The 18,563-nt window shown below is 48.4% G+C and overlaps 1 protein-coding gene across 2 annotated transcripts in view; it reads left to right on the forward strand.

Moving 5' to 3' along the window:
• Nucleotides 1–8,440: 8,440 nt before the first annotated feature.
• HPCAL1 (hippocalcin like 1) overlaps nt 8,441–18,563 on the forward strand; it is a 101,199-nt gene continuing 91,076 nt past the window's right edge. For both annotated transcript variants that reach the window (XM_080919881.1, XM_080919882.1), the window contains exon 1: nt 8,441–8,652. The gene's annotated coding sequence lies outside the window, so the exon portion shown is untranslated. The remainder of the gene's footprint in view (nt 8,653–18,563) is intronic.

Raw genomic sequence — 18,563 nt, forward strand, 5'->3', positions numbered from 1 at the left:
GGGTCTTTTGTTTGTTTTTGAGACAGGGCTTCACTGTGTAGTTCTGGTTGTCCTGGAACTCACCCTCAAAATCATAGAGATCCACCTGCCTCTACCTCTGGATTGCTAGGATTAAAGGCATGCACTATCACCATGCCAAGCTGAGCACCTCGAATATGTTTAGTAGCCATTTGAACTTTTGTTTTCTTCTGTGAAATTCCTTTTTTGTTTCATAAGAGGCTTTTCAAGTTGTATCCTGTGATACTTATGACAGTGGCTCCCCATAGGCCAAGCCAGGCAGGGGGAAATTTACTTAGATGTCTGCATTCCAGGGCCTACCTCCCACTTAACATTTATTATTTATGATTTGAGGTAAATGCCTTCCTCTCTGATGTTTCCAGCTTTATTCATTCCTGTAGCCCACAGTTCAGTAGGCTTTAGTGGATATACAATGTATGAACACCACCTGATTTGAGGAAGACACCGGTGCTCAATAGCACTTCCTCTCTCCTCTCCCATTGACCCCTGCAGACAGGAACCCTGTCAGTCTCTGTAGATTGTCTGTTTTTGAGCATTATGTAGAGATGGATTATATAGTACATGGGGGTTTTGTTTGTTTGTTTTTTGCCGTGTGTGTGTGTGTGTGTGTGTGTGGTTTTTGGAGACGGGGTTTCTCTGTGTAACCCTGGTTATCCTGGAACTCACTCTGTAGACCAGGCTGGCCTCAAAGATAGAGATTATTGTTATGGTAAAACTAAAATGGATTCCTGTGTGTTCTCACTTTGCTCATCCCAGCTGCTTCTCTGCCAGCCGCTTTCACACTGTCTGTCTCCTTGGAGGGTTGTTACCCTGACTGACACACATGGAGTTCCACAGGCCGCTCCAGCATGGTACCAGACCTCGCTAGCCCCAGGCATCCTCTAGCTGCCCTCTCCCGGCCATCTCTCTGCGCCGCTGCCGCCCCCCCCCCTTGAACTTTGCTCACATTCCCCACAGCCTGGTTAAAAAAAAAAAAAAAAAATCAAAGCTCTAGAAACTTATAATTTATCAATCAGACTTATATGTTAAATTCTCAGTCCACACAATAGACTCACAGCCAATTATTAAAGATATAGACCGCCCACCTAGATAAGATGAAATTGACCTAGACCACCTGGATCTGAATCACCCTGCTCTGTCTCCATCTTGATTCTCTCTCCTCTTCCTCCTCTCTTCCCCCTTACAAAAACATTGTCCCCGCCCCACTCTCTACCGTCCAATCATGTATCACCTTGACATCTTCAACCTACTGATTGTCCTGCCTCTGCCTCCTGAGTGCTGGGATTAAAGGCCTGTGCCCTCACGGCCTGGCTACATGGTCCTTTGTATCTGGCTGCTTTCACTTGTCTTAATGGTTTCAGGTCCAACATCTCAAAGCACGTAGCAGTACCTCATCTTTTTCTTTCTTGGTCACTTGATGGGCCTTTCTTTGTAGACAACACTCTGTTAACATGTTTGCTAGAGGATAGACTTGCCAATTTTTAGTGAGCCCTCTTCTGGATTTTATACATGTTCTGTTATTTCTGAATCCTGCCCCATACACAATGGACCTGCCCAGTAGTTTATGTTGTGACCTGTACACTTAATTTTTTGAACTGTCAGACTCTTCTGCACTACCAACCAATACTGTGTTGTATTGTCGTTGGCGATAGTTTCCAGTCTTCGTCTTCTTAGCCACCTAGGTCCTAGCTATCAGGATAGGCACAAAAAAATTTACCTTTATATTTTTTAAAGTTTTAAATTTTAAACTATTACTACTACTACTATTACTACTACTCCTACTACTACTTGTGTTTTGGCTTTCTTTTGTTTATTTTGAGACAAAGTCTTCTGTAGCTCAGGCTAGCCTCAAAATCCTTGTGTAGCCAAGGATGACCCAAAACTCCTAATTGTTCCTGCCTCAACCTCCTGGAGGTGGAGTCTCTGATTCATGTTTTCCGGATGTGCCAGGGTGTTGAAGTTTCTTTTCATTACTTATTGGTCATTTATATAATAAGAAATTATTGTTCAATCTAAAGTCATGAACACTTCACTTATATCTACTTCTAGGAGTTTTACAGGAGTTGATCCAGTTTGAGTTACTTTTGCATAGGGTATGAGGTAGGGGCCTAACTTTATTCTTTGTTTGTTTGCTTGCTTGCTAGATATACTTTTGAGACAGTTCTCATGTAGCTCAGGCTTGCCTACAATTTTCTGTGTAGCTGAGGATGACCTTGAACTTCTTCTGATTCACCTGCTTCTCCTCCTGAGTGCTGGGATCACAGGGGTGTGCCACCAAGCCCAGCTTCCAGCTTTATATATTTCTCTGGTCTTCCAGGTGTCCCAGCAGCATTTGTTGAAAACACTATTCTTCCTCCAGTCGAATTATCTTCATAGTCTTGACAAGAGTCACTTGACAATGTGTGAGGATTTGTTTCTGGACTTTCAGTTGTATTCCGTCCATCCAGATGGTGATTTTGATGCCAGGACCACACTGCCTTGATTATTGTAGCACCATTGTGATGACATTGCTCTTCCACATGGAAACTAGAAAGCACGTTTACCCATTGCCCTGGAGGAACAGTGACAAGAGGTTCTTAAAGTGTTGTCTCTACCTACAGCATCAGCATCATCTAGACTGGTGGTTCTCAACATGTGGGTCACGACCCCAAATGGGGGGTTATATATCAGATATCCTGTATATCAGATATGCAACATTACAATTCATAGTAGTAGCAAAATTATATCTATGAAATAGCTAGCAATGGAATAATTTTATATGAGGAACTGTAATAAAAGGTTGAGAATCCCTGATCTAGACACTTATCAGAAATGCAGTGCCTGAGACTCGCTTCACTAAAATCCCTGGGCCTGTGGCTCAGCGGTCAGCATTCTAACAGGCCCCTTTGGGATTCCGCTGGGAGCTGAAGCCTGGGTTTCATTGCACTGAATCTCCACTGTCTTGCTGTCCACTGTGACAACCACAAACACATGGTTATTGATTGACCACTGGGGTTGTGGTCAATGCAAATACACTTAATTTCAAAGTTAATATGGAAAGGGAATACAAAATACCCCGTTCGTGATTTTCACATTGATTTTCACATACACATAGGATTAAGTAAAATACAGCATTAACATTGATCTCAGGAGCTGGGGAGGTGGCTCAGTGCATAAAACAGTTACCAGACAAGCATGAAGACCTGAATTCAGATCCATAGAACTATGTGTCTTAATCTCTGTTCTCTGCTGCTGTGGTCAAATATTCTGACCAAAAGCACCTTAGGGAAGAGCCAAGCCAGCCAGGACTGCATAGTGAAATATTCTCTAAGAAAAACAAACAAACAAAAAAAAACCAACAAACAAACAAAAACAGGGAATGGAGGTACTTGCTGGAAATATGACTCTGGTTAGGAACACTGGCTACTCTTGCAGAAGGCCAAGGTTTGGTTCCCAATACCTACATAGTGGCTCATAATTGTCTATAATTTTAATCCCTAGGGACCCAACACCCTCTTCTGGCCTCCAAGGAGCACTTAGCATGCACATGGTGCACAGATATACATGTAGTCAAAACACCCATACACATAAAATAATAAAATAAGTTTTAAAACTGGAAGAAAAAAAAACTAATCCCTGTGCAAGGCGTGTACTGTAGAGTTAGTTTTTGGGACACCAGTAGAGAGCAAAGCTGGAAAGGTAAGCAGTCTTTCCCAGTTTACACTGATTTAAAACAGTGGTCAGGGCCATTGTTTGTATTTGGCTTTGGAATTTACCTTCTCCGTGAGGGATCTGCAATCACACAGAACCTAGGCAAACTCTCTCATTCTTCACAGACAAGAAAAATACATCCATGTGCTGTGCAGAGCCTCAGGCTGTGCTTCTGACTTGTGTGTATAGAACCCAACAGGCTGTGGTCTGTTCCTCCATCCAGCTGAGCCGATCTTCAGTAGCACAGACCTGTAACCCAGTTTGGTTGACTGTGGAGCGGGTCCTCCAAGAATGTCATTTGCAGTGGCTCAAGTACACTTCACAGTTTATTAAGCCACTTCCCACAACCTAGTGTGTTTGAACCTACCAGCCTCTGGTCACCTGATGTCAGCGTACCCTGAGAGACACACAGAGCGGTCAGAGTTTTGTTCTGTAACATTGACCAAACATGACACAGCTGTGACCAGCACCCAGGCTTTCTGACGTGGTGCTTTTTTATATATATGCTGCTTGTCCAACTCTGACAGAGAAGGGGAGAAAAAGAGGAGGAGGAAGAGGGCAATAAATGAGAGAAATGTGCTTATAATTTCCTGGGCTGTGGGTCTTTCGTATATATCAACTGTTTAAAATAATTAATATCAGGGCTGGAGAGATGGCTCAGAGGTTAAGAGCACTGGCTGCTCTTCCAAAGGTTCTGAGTTCAAGTCCCAGCAACCACATGGTGGCTCACAACCATCTATAATGAGATCTGATGCCCTCTTCTGGTGTGTCTGAAGACAGCGACAGTGTACTCATATACATGGAATGAATAAATAAATCTTTAAAAAAATTAATATCCACATCTTAGACAGTAAGAGCTAGAGAGCTGGAATGATATCACAGTGGGTAAAGGAGCTTTACTCAAACCTGATGATTCTGAGTTCAAACCCTAGAACCCACATGGTAAAATGAAAGAACAGATCCTGAAGCTGTCTTCTGACCTCCATACATGACCACCACGGCACATGTATGCCCTTACACACAAACAAATAAATTTTTAAAAGGAAGCTGGAAACCTGAATTATGCACCAGGGCTCAGTGACTATAGAGAATGCTCCAGACCTGCCAAAGGTAAAAAGTGGCTAAGAAGATATGAGATACGGTCTTTTTGGAGTCCTAAAAGACCCACGTCTTCATTCCTGGTGCCTCAGCATTCAAGGTAGGTTAGAAGGCCTCAGAAGATGCAGGATGAGGCCTCCTTAAAGCCACAGGCAGGGTTCTGGGACCCTAGCCTTGCAATCAAGGAGAGGTTAGGGGAAAAGCACCAGGAACGTGTCTCGTGTCTTCTGCTTACGTTGCTGAGACAAAATACCATAGACTAGTGCTGAAGAGATTGCTCAGGGATTAACAGCGCTGGCTGCTCTTGTGGAGGACCAGGGTTCACTTCCCAGCAGCCGTGTGGCAGCTCACAACCAGCTATATCTCCAGTTCTGGGGATCCAGCGCCCTTTTCTAGCTCACCTGTGTGAATACATGATGTACACCAACTTACATCCAGACAAATCACCTATACACATAAAATAGAAGTGATATTTGTTTAAAAGCCACATCCTAGATGACTCAAACAAATATTGCTCACAGCTCCAGAGTTAGGGTGCCCAAGATCAAGGTCCTGGCAGGTTCAGTGTTAAGCTTCCTTCCTAGCTTTTTGTCTTCTTGCTGGGTCTCCACAAAGCATTTTCTTGGTGCCTGTGCATGCAGAGAGAGATAGATTTCTCTCTTTTCAAAGGCCACCAATCCCGTTGGTTAGGGCCTAGCCTTCTGACACATTTGGCTTTAATCTAAAGACGATTTAGATCTAGAATGATCCCCAGAGATGTATGTGTTAAATTCTTGGTCCCCCAGACTGGTGTTATTGCGAAGGGGTAGAGACTTTAAGGCCTAGAACCTACTAGAAGTCTTTAAGTCACACTAGGGGTACCCCTTAAGGGGACTGTGGGACGCTGGCCTCCCCTTCACTTTCCTTAATAAGATGGTTTATTGCATCATCTCAGCTTCTGTCATGATGAGCTACTTGTCACTCATCCAGAGCGACTGGGCCCACCAGTTACAGAGCAGAACCTCTGAGATACATCTAACAAGCTTTTCTGTGTGTAGGTTCTAAAATCTTTGTCTCCAAATTCATAACACTAGGGGCTAGTGCCCTAATGTCCGAGGCAGGGACATATACACAAGCCAGCCTACAGCAGGTAGCAGCCCTAGGTCACTCTAGTTTATCTTAATCTCTTAGAACTTGCAAGGTTCTGTCTCTAAATCACAGTGCCTGCATGAGCCACATACATATTTCAAGAGAAGCCACGTACGTACATAGTGTGTTTCAGGGTTTAAAAAAAAAAAGGCGGGTGGGGGGGGAGGACTCTGTGATCTAAGATCTGTGATCTCTTTAGACCTGAGCCATCTAAGAATACGAGGGGGGAGACCTAGTAACTTTTCCATCTATCAGAACACAATCACCCCCAAAGTCTCCCCTTCTCAGCACCTCCTTGGGTGTCACCCCTGGTGCTGATAGAAAGTGCTCTGGCCATTTTCTCTGCCAGCTTCTGGAGACAACAGAACGGAGCCTCACCAACTCCTATCCTGGTGGTCGGTCTCTACTCTGGAACTGCAGATAAAAACACAATACAAACTGAAAAGGCTGTGGAGGCAAGTTGGCTTCCACATCCTTGAATAGCGAGAGACTATGCCCAGGAACTGTGTTGGTTTGAAAGTCTCCCAGGTAAGATCAGGTAAGATGCCGACCAAACTCACTCCCACCCCCTCCCCTTCTTTTTTTCAAGACAGGGTCTCATTATGTAGCTCTGGCCGACATAGAACTCACTACGATGACCAGTGCTGGGATTAAAAGTATGTGCTTCTACACCCACCTACCCTCAGAGTTCTTAAAGTACTAATAAGTAAGCTTTTATTTAATTAAAAAATTATATTTATTTGCTTAGTGTGTGTGTGTGTGTGTGTCCAAGCATCCAATAAAGCCATAATTTCCAAAGCTCCTTACAACCAAGTAGGTTCCTATGACTAATTCTGGACCATGAATGTGGGCAGAGATGACTCAGACTTCTTCCAGGCCGGGCTCCTAAAAGACCTCCCTGAGGTGCCACTTCTGCTATCTCAGGTTTATTTATTTATTTATTTATTTTATTTTAATGGATGCTAAGAACCAGTGGTGGCCTCCAAAGACCTAAGGTTCTGCTGAGGTCACTAGATAGAAGGCAGTGGGTTTCCGGGTATCTGAGTGAGGCCTCACTCTTTCAAGCTGAATGAGAATGAATAAGGAACCACAGTACTGACAGGATGTCTGGAGGCTTCTGCCTCAGCCATCCACTTTCTGGGAGCTTCCTACCTGTCACCCCAGATACCTGTGTGGCGGCGTGCTACAGAAAGGAGCAGACTAGCCTTTGAGAGGATCTTTACTAAGAAGGAAGCCATCATGGCTAGAGAGACCGCAAGGCTAGCCCTCTAAATCAGTAACTCTCACAGCTGTCCTTCCCTTGAGTCCTCTGGGTTCAGTTTTGCCTTTCTGTACCAGAGGCTGGGAGGAAGGGGGAAGGCCCCAGGGCTGCCCTCCACCTCCAAGTTGCTCCACTCCTGGTTCCCCTGGCAGCCTCCTGAGTAGTAGGAGTTCACTCACATGTTTTTGTGGAGGAGGATTTGAAGGAGAGATTTGAGTTTTTCCCTAGAGACGCCAGAGAGACAGTTTCATCTCCGCACAACAGGCTCGCCCAGCTCCTCATATAAGCGGTTTCTGTGGTTACCTGTCTTCTGGGATATTTGCAGTGGGTGGGCATGGCAGGTGCGATCTGCCAGAGTGTGCTGGGAGTCTGAAGGAAGCACCACTGGGACCCAGAAGGCCACATGTCCCCAATTATGGGAGATGTCAACCAAGCCCCCCTCCTCACCAGGAAACCGAAACCACACTGAATGTCAGAGAGGCTAAGACCCCCATGAAGGATCCTTCTCGTTGTCCAGTTTATATAGGTGGGGAAACTGAGGCTGAGGGAATCTAAGGGTTTTCTTGGCAAGATGGCTGGATGAGTTAGCAGAAGTTACTACAGCTGGAACGCAGGTCTTTCCGCCTCCAGGCCAAGCTCTTTCCTTAAACCAGACGCGGGAAAGTGGGTGATAGGTGCACACGGGACTGGTGTGGAGAGGGAGGAGAGCCTTGCAGGCATCCCAGAAGGTTCTGGGCTGCCTAGGGCTACTCAAGACTCTTTTCCACTTCCCTGGCCACTAGAACTGCACTTCCTTCAAAGTACGGCGGAGGGGGGTGGGGTGTGTGCTAGAGTAAGGCCGCCCCTCTGGACACCGCCTCTCGGCCCCTCCCGACTCGCAAGCCAGAGGCCAAGGGTTAGGGAGGTGGGACCAGTGCTCGGCCCCTCCCCTGCTCTCCTTCCCCCTCCCCCCATCCAGTCCCAGTGGCCTTAACACCCAGCCCGGCCTCCGCTGCGCTGAGAATCTGAAAGTGGCCAGGGTGATTTATGGACCAGAATTGGCGCACCGAGGGTCCAGCAGTGGGTGTGGCACAGGGCAGGGGCGTGACCAGGCTGCGGCCGAGGCGGGGCTAAGTGTGGGGGCGTGGTCGCAGTAGGGGGCGGGTCCGTTTGAAACTTGAGTGCCCGCCCTTGCGATGCGCCCCGCCCCGGCCTCCGCCTCCGGGTCCCGCCTTCTCTTCCCTTCCTTCCCGGGCTGGCGGCGGCTGCGGGTGGTGGACCTGCAGAGAGGCGGTCGCCCACACCTCGCTCTCTCCTGGGCCAGAGGATCCTTTTGTCTCTCCGAGCGGCGAAGGTCGCAGAGCAGGCGCGGCGGCTGCGGGCGCCCAGACGCCCGCGCTCTTGGTCACCTCCCCAGCCTCGGCCACCGCCGAACTTGGGCTTGAGAAGCCAACGGACTGCGTCCAGCTCCGGAGCCGGTAGGGAAGGGGAGGCTGCGGGACTGCGGGGCTGCGTGGAGGGAGCGTGTGTGACCTGCTCGCTGCGACCCGGCTGTGTGAGTGCGCGGCTGTGTGTGCGCCGGTACTGATGGTGCCTGTTTCTCTGCGTAGTGGGCTTGCAGCTGACCGCGGACGGTGGCGTGGCTCTAGAATGGCGTGTCCTCGTGGGGATCGTTGTGCTCGATGGGATGTGCACTTTTCAGACTACGTTTGTGGAATTGTGTGTCGGGGCACAGTTGCCGGTGGGGACTAGTGCTGGCGAGGGTCGAGGAGGAGCCGTTGTGCGCAGAGTGGGGGTGGCGTGGTGGGCGTGGGCGTTCTACCCTGGCAAGCTGAGCCCCGGTCTCTGTCGCTCTGTACAGTGCGTAGCTCAGGAACCTGAGGCTACGACTAAGACCCGATGGGCAAAGTGTCTGCCTAGTGGGCAGAGGGCGTTGACACCCCCCACGGGGGGGCAAGTCCACGTGGATAATTGTGATCTTCGAAGAGGGATGGGGACCCGCTTGGCAGTGATCAGCTCTGGAGCAATGGGAAAGACCAACCCAGCCCTGGCCTCGTCGTGACCCGCCCTGAGACCTGAGCCTGAGATAGGCCACCTTCTTGGGTCGCAGTTTGTGCCTGTATCAAATGAGGGCAGCCCCTCTGGGACTGTCTTGACAGTGTGAGTTCTTGACCCAGAGTCATGCACACAGTAGGTGCTGTCCATTGGATTTTCATCACACTTAAAAGAAATCTGTTTCGCCTTTATTGTGGATGACGCTCTCATTTCCTCTTGTACGGTGGTTTGTGCCTCCTTCCTGGATCTAACTTCACAGCGAACGCTTGGAGATTGAGAAAGTTTAGGCGGCTGGGTGCGATGCCTCCTCTCCGCACCTTCCTGGCTGCGTTACGCGGCCTTTGGGTGTGCGGGAGCCCGCAGCGCAGGGCGCTAGCCCGGAAGGCTCCTGCGCCCGGGCAGCGTTCCGGAAGGCTGCGACTACAGACTCGCGAGCCCTTTTGTTCAACAAGTGCCTGCAGGGTGTCGATATGGAATTAGAGTTGCGGTGAGAAAGTGGCGGTCTCTGTAGACATGCAGTCTGGGGTTACTGGAGCCTTTCTCCCGGCCTGGTCATCCAGGAAGCCACCCTCAGTTCTAACCACTAACAAGTCCACCCAGAAGAGGGTGTTCGCCAGGACTTAAATCCTGCTAGACACCCTCCACCCCCACCCCCAAGCCCCGCCTGCCTTGGCTCCTATGCAGTCAGCCTGATGCGGGAGGCTGAGGTCCGAGTGGCACCTTCCACACCTTCCAATTCCACTCCTTGATTAAAAAACAAACAAGCAAAAAAAAAAAAAAAAAAAAAAAAAAAAAAACAAAAAAAACAAAAAAAACCCAAAAAATATTTAGTATTGAAACCTGGTAAAACTGCACTGCCCTGAATATGCACACTGATCTTGGCAGATCAGCCTACCGCACGTGAGTATTTGCACTGCGCCAGCCAGAGGGGCGGCATGGAGCTGCTGCGGGGACCTGTGAGGTCCCTTGATTACTTCCCTTCCCCACCTTGTTGTTCTCAGGGTCCTTCCTAGTTTAAAAGCAGCCTTTAAGCAAGGTTCTCAAAATGGAGTAGTGGCGGGGATGCCTGCCACCTGCCTTTGCGTGGGATATGTTTCAGAGTCCTGCAAGCTCTGTGGTGCTCCCTGCTTGTGCTCTGTAAGAAGCTGGAAGGTCTAGCAGGTGTGACATTGAACAGAAGCCTCCAGTTTGGGTCCTTTGATTTGTCTCCCTGGGGTCTTTGAGATGATGGCCATCCAGGGATGTCATGAGCTGACTTTAATCCTGATGTCAGGGACTCACTTAAAAAGCCACCTGTTCTCAGTCTAATCAAATGATTTATATCCCAAAGAGAAAGGGGTTTTGATTGGAATTTTATCTTTCCCAAATCAGATTCAATAATCTTTTTTTTTTTTAATCAGTCTGGCTTTCTCAGCTCAGAAGACCGACCAAAAAGCTGTCTTTTTTTGTTTTGTTTTCCTAGTTAAAGCCAGCCCTTTGTCTCAAGCAAACCAGTATTTTGGCCTTCGATCTATTTTTGTTTCACTTTTGAAAGCGCCTGTAATTACCACGCTCTTGAGGTTTTATTGGATAATGTGCCAATGGTAAGGCGCCTGGGCTGTGCCTCTCCCTGTAGTGGGATGTAGTGCCACAGACTAGCCTCACCTGCTCCTTTGAGCCCTACTTTGATACTGTTCCTTAGGTAGAACATAGCTGTAAATGTGTCATAATGGGCCAGGAGCCATGAATTTGAGTGGATGTCTGGAAGGCTGTTGGCTTGTGGAGAGACTAGAGCAGGTGGACAACCCAGATGAACAGGGTTTGCCCAAACTCTGGCCAGATACTCACAACCAACAGTGTGCTGATAGGGGAGGAAGAGAGGGAGGGAAGCAGGAAGAAGGGAGGGAGGGAGAGAGACAGACAGACAGACAGAGACAGAGAGGGAGGGAGGGAGGGAGAGAGAGAGACAGACAGACAGACAGAGAAAGAGAGAGAGAATTGTTTTAGACTTTGGCTTAGCCACTCTTTCTGACCACAAGCCTCTGCAGGATTAGAAATCTCCACACAGGGAAAAGGAATAACTTCAGGGTCTCTTGCTGGGCCAGCTCCATTTTTTTAATAGAGGGTTGTGTTCTTCTGCTAGGTGGAACTCAGAATCCCAAGGGTTGCCTTCACATCCAGTTCCGAACTGACCAGACAGCAGGATACTTTCATATGCCTTCCTTTCAAACTCATTCTAAGATGCTAGATTGCCCCTAATAAATAGAGAATTTTGGGTTTACCCACAAGCCAGCGACAATCCCAGACCCTCACGGGGAGTCTAGCTTTTATTTGGGATTGAAGGTTAAACTATTTGGCAACTCTGTTCTTTATCTAGGTTGGGATCCAGTTTGTATTAGACCAGATGCATTCCAGCAAATCCCAAGCCATGCTTGTTTGATGTGTGAGAATGCTGGCCCAGGCTTGTTGGAGGATTATGCATGCTTTTTGAGTGTTTGTCAGGCCTGATGTTATTGTGCTTGGGAATGGAGGGCCCAAATGGAGTTAGGATGAGCTGACACTTTAAGATTTTAACTGTACTCTGCTTTGAGGCTCCCCGAGCTAACCTACAGTCTTTGGGGCTTCTTCGGGATAGCTGTGTATCTGCAAATCCCACAGAGTTCCTGTAGCTAGCTCTTTTTGGTTAGGTTCTTAATCTGTGGAGGATGTAATATATGGAGATATCAGGATGAGCTCCTTTAGTGCCCCTTGCTCTATGCAGGTGAAGAACAATATTCACTTCAAATCCCTTTTTACCAGAGAACAAAAATTGGTAGGCCGGGCTCTAGGTAATCAATATAGTTTGACAGGTGGGACATTTCTTAGGTGCTGTTGAGCAAATGTGAATCTAAAGAAATCTCCCTCCCTCTCTCTCTCTCTCTCTCTCTCTCTCTCTCTCTCTCTCTCACACACACACACACACACACACACACACACACACACACACACGAGAGCCCTGCCTTGACCACGAAGGTTCAAGTAAAAATAAATTTCCAACGCAAAGCTCTATACCGTACACCTCTGTATTTATGAGCCATGACTAACTGAAGCCTCCCTTCTCCCAGGCTCCCCAGTTCTTGCCACCCTGAGGGCAGGAGATAGGGCTTCTTAAAGCTCTTTTCCTTTACCCTAACAAACCCAACATGCCCTCACACTTGCTAACCTCATATGCTTTCCTGGTACTGTATCTGTTTCTTTGTGGTGTTTTAGGTACAGCCTAAGTTGGCAAGCAGCCAGGAGCCTGGGGGTGGAGGTGCCACTCAGCACCTCAGGTGGAGGACCTGTCCTCAGTCCACAGTGTTCTCCAGGAGCTGGCAATGGTTCTGTGACCACACCATGGTGAAGATCCTATGATCCCAAAGAAAGGAAGAAAAGGGTGGGGCTGTAGCTCTGTGTTAGCTCATTTGCCTGGCATTCATGAAGCTCTAGGCCCAACCCCCTAGGACTGCTGGTTAAATTTAAAATGGAAGCAGGTGGGGGAGGGGGCTCAACTTGCACAGCTTTCATGGATTTTGCCTCAGTATCTTTGGGTCTCCATTGAAATCATCCATTGCTCTAGGTCTGCTTCAGTCAACGATGAGTCCCTCAGTAGTAGTAGTCTGGGCAGTCTACGTGCCAGGTCCCCCATACTGTTGGTGACACACACCTGTCCTTGACTGCAGCCCTGGCCCCATGTTCTGGGATAAGATACAGGGTTCATGATACCCGTCCCAGCAGGTCCAAAACCATGTGTTGGCCACATCTTCTACCTGTCACGTCTAGACAACATCCTCCTCATGTGTGAAAACTCTGGGTCTCATTTTCTGCCCCTTATTGCACCTGGTGAATGTTCAAAGTGAGTCCGAAGCGCTGGCCTGTTCTCCTCAGTCAGAACCTCTTCTGCCCATGTAGCTTGGCTTCTAGTTCCTTCACTGCAGTGTGGCCACCAGTAACTCAGTGTAGAAGACGCTTGCTCCTCCTGACCCGGGTTTGGCCTCTCCCAGTGAGTGTTATTTCCCACTCCTCCTGTGAATATTTCCCAGTCGGGCTCTGGGCAAACTGGACCTGGGCTTTACTACTGCTGGTGCAAAATTTAAGGGCTTGAGCTGAGGATGGGGCAGGGAAATCATTAGAAAGACTTTGGAGCTCAAGGGACCTCTGTAGGGAAGCCCCTGTCCAGGATAGGAGCAAGGGGTCCTGGGGGACTCGCCCCCTTAGTGGATACTTGGGAGAGGGATGAAGAGTGGAAGGCTGGGTGGTTCCTACCTCTCTGTATCCTCTTCCTCCAGAACTTTGTAATTAACAAGATTCCTACCTCCGAAATGATATACTGTAACTCAGATAAAGTTATGCCTGCTTTAAGTGTACAAACAGTTCGATGGTTTTTGTTTCTGTCTTGTTAGTTCACAGTTACATAACCATGGCCATCATCTGGTGAGGGCTCCTTGAATCTTTCTGAATGATGCTTCACTTTATGCACAGTCACCCGCTGTCCCAAGCTCCATCCCACACAGCCACCTGTGGTCAACTTATATGACTTAACCTTTTCTCTCTCCTTCCCCTTCCTAGGTTTGAGTCAAGGGATACCTTCCTTGGATTCATCCTGGAGTCTACCAGGTAGAATTAACTTTTCACCTCCATGATGGTGGAAAGAACTGGGTACTTGATAATGTCACTTCCACATGGTGAGCTCTCCTACCGATTTCCCTGGCCTGTACCTGGCGTAGCGTTGGTACCCATGGTTTTGCTAGGCTAACCACAGTTGCTTTTGTCATGAATCTTTATATCTAACTATCCAGTACCTAGCAGAGTATTGGGATTGTATTTGTTTCTGGTGATGTTGGGGGCGGGGGGCTTGTTACGTGTGCCATCTTATTTCATGAAGAACTTGGGTACAGGATGTGTGTGCTTCAGGTAATGTGGGGGCCTTGTTACTTGTGCCATCTTACTTCCTGAAGAACTTGGGAAGCCACTGCTATCAAACCTGTCTTTTAGATGTACAAGCTGAGGAGGCCCGCGGCAAAATAAATAGCCTAAGACTATCTGCACTGGAAACCGAACCGCCAATAGCTGAACCAGGCCTTCCGACCAGCTTTGGTTGTCACTGGGTGCTTAGTATTGCCTGGCCCAGGCAGATGCTCGGTTTTTCCTCTACAAGACCCGTCATCATTTCCTAAACTAAGGTAGCACCTTTTAGGGCAAGAATGGTAGACGGCGTGTCTTCGTTTGCCTCCATGTCTGGTGCAGCTGGCAGAAGCAGCCGGTTTACCCACATGTAGAGAGTTCTCTTGGGAAGTCAGTGGTGAGGGTGGCTATCCTTGGGCAGAAGGGGTGGTTGAGAGTCAAGGTGTGCTTTGATGCTTTATGCATTGCACTTGTGGCTACTAAGGTGGCTAGCGGAGGCACAAAGTGGCCCACATACCCCATGCAGACAGTGCTCAGACTTCAGGTCTCCAGAACACAGGTTACAGGTTACTGTTCTCCCTGTGGTATAGGCAGCTCTCGTGGTAGACATGAGGATGTCTTGTTTCCTTCCATTTGCAAAGGAGCTTGGGAGAAGGTGAGGATGGGGGTTGTCATAGTCCATGCTCTCTGATGTATTATCTGAGAGGGTTCTGGGCCCACCTGGACCTTCAGAGGAAAGGTGACAAGTCTGTGATCACAGTCACTGGTTAAACCTCCTTGAATGGTAGCACCTCTTTGCCATTAGGTAATCCTTTTCAAACCTGGCTGAAGGGCCTGGCAGATATATGTATGAAGGCGCGGGAAGGGTCTGGGGTTGGAGTTCAGGAGACTATCATTTTGGGTCTTCCTGATCTCATGACTTCTGAGAGACACTTCTCAGGTTTCCTTATCACCCAGAAGGAACCCTAATATTGGGGGCTGCCAGATTGCTCTGCCTGGTGCTTCTCAGACTTGGTGAGACCAGACTTCCTGCCCCAGTATTTGGATGCTGGTGTGTTCTCAGGCTGAGGAGGACTACGGGGAATGTTCCCAGCCCCAGAGCACTCACGAACTGTGCACCATTCCTCCTCCAGCAAGGGAGCGCTCAGCTCTCCACTTTCTCTCTGCATCTAAAGGATGCTTCCTGGAGCAGAGCCGATGGCAAGCCTTTCCCCTCCCCGTTACTTCCACACTTTCCATTTGCTTCCCTGTGATTCTTTTTTTTTTTTTTTTTTTTTTTTTTTTCTTTTGAGGGAGCCGAGAACCTCTTAAAAACCAATCATTTCCAGGATGATGCAGGCTTGTTGTTGTTTTCTATTTACCATGGGGGATTGTTAGTAGATGCTCCTGGCCAACTAAGCGCTGTCCAGCCTGGGGTCCAAGCAGAACTTCCCCACACAACCCCTGCCCAAATGTAGCTGGGCAGAGATAACACTTTGTTAAGAACCCTTCCACAGTGTCCACATGGGTCCCATGTCTGGTGGCACAGTCTGGACAGTGGCCCTTTAGGCTTGGTATCTGACCTGTGGCTGCTGCCTGGGTTTCAGTGAAGTTAGAAACAAGCCTTTCTGGGACACGCCCACGTCAGAACTCTGGCCTGCCGGTGAGGATGCCACTGCCTTCCTCCTGAAGGGATGGATGAGGGGTTACTCCTCTTACCCCACCTGTGCCTGATGCCATTCTGTTGCTGAGTCTAAGGTAGTGTGGCCTGATGGTGGCTGAGGACTTGTGGTTTGGGAATGTTACTGAGACTGGGCCAGGGGCAGTGAAGCATGGGTGAGCAGTGCCAGGGAACCCCCAAGGCAATATAATGGGTTTCCTGTAGCCTGTAGCTCCTTCCCATAGCTTGTTTTGGGGAATTTACTGGGTCCCTGGGAAAACCATGTCACCAGGGTCACCGTCAATGTCAGTCATCAGCATAGCTTTCAGTCATCACTCGTCACCATCATCACCGCTGAGCATCATCTCCTGCTTGACCCTCCCTTACTGGCCTGGAGCCGGGGGTACAGTGGATACCCAGGTGTGTGCTGGAACACAGTGGATACCCAGGTGTGTGCTGGAACACAGTGAATACCCAGGTGTGAGCTGGAACACAATGGATACCCAGGTGTGTTCTGGAACACAATGGATACCCAGGTGTGTGCTGGAACACAGTGGATACCCAGGTGTGTGCTGGAACACAATGGATACCCAGGTGTGTGCTGGAACACAATGGATACCCAGGTGTGTGCTGGAACACAGTGGATACCCAGGTGTGTGCTGGGACACAGTGGATACCCAGGTGTGTGCTGGAACACAGTGAATACCCAGGTGTGAGCTGGAACACAATGGATACCCAGGTGTGTTCTGGAACACAGTGGATACCCAGGTGTGTGCTGGAACACAATGGATACCCAGGTATGTGCTGGAACACAGTGGATACCCAGGTGTGTGCTGGGACACAGTGGATACCCAGGTGTGTGCTGGAACACAGTGGATACCCAGGTGTGTGCTGGAACACAGTGGATACCCAGGTGTGTGCTGGGACACAGTGGATACCCAGGTGTGTGCTGGGACACAGTGGATACCCAGGTGTGTGCTGGAACAGTCCTCACTTGTTCAACTACGGGATGACGGTTGCATTGAATTATTTAAAATCTCTACAGCTTGCCTGAGGGCTTGCTCTGCAGGCTTTCGTAGTCAAGCCGATGTACTAGTGACATCTCCTTTGCATGTTGCTGATTGGTGTGCGCTTGTTTTGGGCATTTGTTAAAATAGTCACACAGTGGTTTGGGAGTCTTCAGGACATTACGGGCTGTTGGAATGACCTCTATCCTGCTAATGTCTGGCTTTGACTTGGCCTAGGGAAGGCTCTCTTTCTCGATTTCAGTCTCCTCATTTGTCAAATGGGACTTAGGGCTGGCTGACTTCCAAATTCTCTGTCAGTACCACAGATCAGGAAAAAAACGGTTAAAAAATGTAGACTTGTGTGGTATAACATATCCAGTGATTATCATACTGAGAAAATTCATATAGCTAGACTGACTGTAGGAGAAAAAAAGAGAAAAGAAAGAAAAAGAAATTCAAAAAGACCCTCTCTCAGAAAATACAGACACCTTGGCAACTGCTGTATTGAGAGGTGGCACTCAGAATTTCATACTAGGTGGGGACCCAAACCTGGAGTGCAGACAAGACAGAAGCAGAGGCAGGAGGGGTGAAACCCGGGCCACCATTCAGTCTTTGCTTTCAGCTCCTTGTTGTATGGAAGGTGGAGCTCCTGGGAAGGAAAGACCCTCACTCACACTGGGGGTCTTGCAGAGGTTGGTAGGTAAGCCCAGCCCTTGGTCTCTGGACTCGGTGCCTTATTTAGAAGCTGTTCTCACAGGGTGCTCTAGTGAGGAAAGCCAGAGGTGAGGATGCAGGCCTCGTTCCAGTGATGGGTTTGTGTTCTTGGGAGGTCTATGCTGATGACCTAGGAGACCAGGAGATGGTGCTTCTCAACTTCACAAATTGTAAACTAGGGAGGTGTCAGCTCTATGAAGTATTTCATAGGACAAGCAATCATATTTTTTTTTTCAGACCAGAGTCTATTTAGTGATGTAAAATACTGACCAAATTCTGTTTCAGATTGGCCTTGTGAGAGGATTCCTATGAGTTCTTTTAAAATTAGCACAGAGTTGGACGGTAGGAGTTAGTTCTTGGGGTTGGACACTGGAAGCTTCCTAAGTATGCGGTTGGGAACAAAAATATACAATGATACAGACAGCTTCATTTTACTTCATTTTGAGAGGGGAAAGTTAGAGGACAGCGAGAAGGAAGAGACTAAACTGCACAGGCCTGAACATGGTTGGGCACTGACGTCTCTTCCCTGCACCTTTGTGTTTCTGTGAGTTCTAAATTTTCCAATGGGCGTGTATGATTTTTGTAATTTGAAAGAAAAACAGGCTGGAGAGATGACTCGGCTGTGCAGAGTACCGATCTGAGTTCCGTTCTCAGCACCCACATGGGGGCTCACAACCATCTTTGACTTCAGTTCCAGGGCATCTCTTGCTCTCTTCTGACTCCAGGGGCACAGACACGCATGAAGGCAAACACAAAAGGAAAAGGAAGGAAGGTTGGTTGGCTTGTAGAGGAAGCCTGACCCGAGCGGTCCCTGCTAACCGTCTCTAGCGGACTCCCTTTAATTTCGTTAGCAGCTTCCCTTCTATCTCCAGACTGTCTGGAACCCACAGCTTCCATACTCGTGACTGTGTGAATTAGTGGCAATGTATCCTAAACACACCATTAGAACTTGTTAACCCAATCTAAACTCAATATTGAGAAAAATGCATTAGGCTGTATATAAGGGAAAAACGTCCAGAGTCCTCCAAGAAATCCGCTTGTCACTGTGGCGGAGGGCAGTTTGTCCCTCACC

This window comes from Micromys minutus, assembly GCF_963924665.1.
Source record: "Micromys minutus genome assembly, chromosome: 1".
NCBI classification, from domain to species: domain Eukaryota; kingdom Metazoa; phylum Chordata; class Mammalia; order Rodentia; family Muridae; genus Micromys; species Micromys minutus.